The sequence below is a fragment of the Canis lupus genome, chromosome 6 (assembly GCF_003254725.2).
Source record: "Canis lupus dingo isolate Sandy chromosome 6, ASM325472v2, whole genome shotgun sequence".
NCBI lineage: Eukaryota > Metazoa > Chordata > Mammalia > Carnivora > Canidae > Canis > Canis lupus.
The window spans coordinates 68508800-68512135 of NC_064248.1; the positions used below are offsets into that span (position 1 = coordinate 68508800).

General features: G+C 40.6%; 1 non-coding gene across 1 annotated transcript; it reads left to right on the forward strand.

Moving 5' to 3' along the window:
- Positions 1 to 1283: 1283 nt before the first annotated feature.
- Positions 1284 to 1389, forward strand: LOC112641140 (U6 spliceosomal RNA). The gene has a single exon (XR_003124527.1). It is a non-coding gene; the product is annotated as a U6 spliceosomal RNA (small nuclear RNA).
- The last annotated feature ends 1947 nt before the right edge of the window (positions 1390 to 3336 follow it).

Consider the following 3336-nt stretch of genomic DNA (forward strand, 5'->3'; position numbering starts at 1 on the left):
TTTTTATAAGGCAATTTCTGTGTGCCTCATTGACTCTAAAATTTTTGTTGTTTTCAACATTTTGCATTGGATGATTTAGGAGCTGACTGTAAGAAAAATGCGGAAATAAGCATGTCTTCTTTATTTCAGGGGGTAAAAAATTACTACTCGGAAATACATTTAGTGAAACCTTAATGAAAAAGTTATGAATCTTTGAGTTAATGGCAACAGAGAAACCAAGTCAAATTGTCTTAAACTTCGTGACTTCATTGGCTCGCAAGTTTTGTAAAGGTGGGATGTTGTTTCAGGCATGGTTTGACCTAGAGCTTCACATAGTCAGCAGGCTCTGGCTCCTGTGGGATTCCCTGGGCTCTGCACAGCTTCCCTCGTGGTAGCAGTTATTCCAGATCTCGCTACTTCCACAACACCAGCAGAAGAGAAGCTCTTTACCACCTCTTACGAAAGAAAAAGGAAGCTTCCTTGCTGGGAGCCCCCAGTGAAAAGAATTTTTGCCCTGTCAGTGGGCTGAATTTGGTTAGTTGCTTATCCTGGAACCACCTCACCTAAAGGAATGGTACACATTTGTTGGTTTAAGCCAGTCAGGATCGCCCTCTGGAACCAGAAATGGTGTCCATTCCATGCTGGCTGCACAGCTAAGCAAAGTAAAACACACTCCTAAAGGGAAAAAAAAAGGAGGTTGTTGTAGAAATGAAAAGATATCAAAGAAACAATCAACAAATGTGTATTACCCAAGTGAATCATCTTTTCCAAAGCAGCATTCAAGATGTTTCCCCTCACATGAAAAAATACATCATCACTCCTGTGTAGCTTATAGGATCCCCAATTCTTAGAATTATAGAGACAGAATGCAAACCATATCCCTCATACTGGAGTAAAGGCTGGGAAAAAAGTAAAAAAAAAAGTAAAAGTAAAGTAAACTGCCCCAGGTTACACATCTAGTTAACACCATTGAAAGGAACACAACCCAGGTGTTTTTATTTTTGATCCAACATTCCTTCTCGTATGTCAATACTACACAATCAGGGCAAAATCAGACCATATGATGTGTCGCTTCTGTTTTTCTCTAAACACAGAGTTTATTTGCAGAGAGAATATGTTTGTTGGGTTCGTGAGGAAGGGGTAGGTAGGAAAGAATGAAAGAATGGAAAAAGAGAACAACTTTAATAACTTTTTAATTTTGTTTTAACTCACACAACTTTCTAACACATTTATTGACCCAAAAACAAGAACCCTTCTCAGAGCTGAGAAAATGTGATGCTAGGACTTGGGTAAAAAAGAATCCAGTGCTCACTTCAGCAGCACGTATGGTAAAATTGAACAATATAGAGAAGATTAGCATGGCCCCTACACAACCATGACACACAAATTCGTGAAGCGTTCCATATTTATTTTTTGAACTATTCCATATTTTTTAAAAATAATAATAATCCATATAACAACACCAATTGAGCTTGTAAAACCTGGTCGTAAGACCAAATACCATTTGGGGAAAGACAATTTGTTGGCTCCACTCTCAAAAATTGGTGTGTTTTGAGACTTGCCAGATAATGTTCATTAGTAATGGTTTTGACATGAGGAGGAAGACTTCAAGGTAAAGAGAAAAAGCTCATGCTGGTCCATTGTTAAAAATCACAGAGCAGCCTGTGCCTGGGAGCCTGTGAACTCTCCTCCAGATCATAGAACTGCATCTCATTTTCGGGGCAGACCAGCCAAAGGTGCCCTTCTAGAGCCTGGTAAATCTATTCACACCTCCTCCAGGCATGGGGAGCCTATGCGAAGGCAAACAGCCCACTCAGGGGGGCTGGCCTTAAACCATTACTTACTTCAGCAGTAATTCATATAAACTTTTGCTCACTCTGCTGCCTTGCCCAGGCTGCTCTAGCCTCTCTGCCTCCTCCAGACCATGCAGTCCACATTCAGCTTCCAAACATAAGTTGAATTGTGTGATTCCACCTCTTAAAACACTTTGACAAATCCAAATGTTTCCAGAATAAGCCTTCTCTTGTTAACATGATCTACAAAGTCCAGAACTCACTACCTATGATCTGCCCTGTGCTCTCACCCACCAGAGCCCTGACACTACCACTCAAGATACCTTCATTTTCATTCCTTCCTACCTCTGTTTTGGCCATTTTCTCCACTTGGAAAGCCTTTCACTGTTTTGACTATAGAGCACAACCTGACCAGTTCTTAAATCCCAGGGAAAGATTCTCTCTCCTCTCAAATTCCCTAGAAAATTTCCCCTTCAATATTCCCTATAACGTTGTAATTGGGCCATTTTTTTTAACTTCTTGGTCTCCTCCAGAGTAAGGGTTGTATTTTATTCACCACTGGGTTGTTAATCCATTGCACAGAGTACATGCCCAGTTAATATTTGTTGAGTTGGATCAAAGTGAGTCATTTAACGTCTATCTTACCTTCAAAGCAATGTCAAATCACACTTTCTTCCAGAATATGTCCTAAACTATCCTAACTGCAGGTTCAGCCTATGTCTTGAGTCAAGCTGGTTAATCCCTCTATTCAAAGCCAAAAGTACAAATGCAGCCCCCAAACTCAACTCCCAGGACCAATTGTGCACTGAGCCAACAGACCTTCACATTTGAGAGCTTAGCATCAACCACCCTTGCCACTAATCCACACTTGTATTTATTTACTTGTGAATTTAATAAATATGTGAAAGCCTACTTTGTGTTAAGTCCTATATTAAATACAAAAGAAATGTAGATAAAGTAGTTATGAACCCGACCCTTAGGGAGACCAGAGTAGTTGGGGAGGGTAGGAGGTAAACAGGCAGCCTGTTGCAAATCCTCTAGCATATCTTGCCCATCCCCAGTCTCTCTGATTCATTTCTTGTCCTTGGGATAGTTTTTGCCTTGATTCTTATTCCAGAAACCTCAACTCCCTTTCCAGACTGAGATCTTGCAATCCTACTGCCAGAACAAAAGCCTTGTCCCCAGATTTCTTTCCCATGTAACCAGCCCTTCTGCAAGCCATTCTTCAATGAGGACTTACTGGGCATGACTGTCAGCTTTGATTTTTGTATCCTGTAATCCCCAAAGTCCCTATTGCTGTGCACTGCCTATGTAGTGGGACATCTTAGATGCTTTAGGCTATAAATTACTTGACAGCAGTCTTAACAATGTTCTGAGGTTGGGGTGTTTGGGGGAGGGTTGGATCTGACTCCAAAGGCAAGGAAAACACAAGAAAAAATAAACAATGGGACTACATCAAACTAAGCTTCTGCAAAGCAAAGGAAACTATCAATAAAACAAGACAGAAAACCACTGAATACTTGCTGATCATATATCTGTATCTGACAAGGAGATAATATCCAAA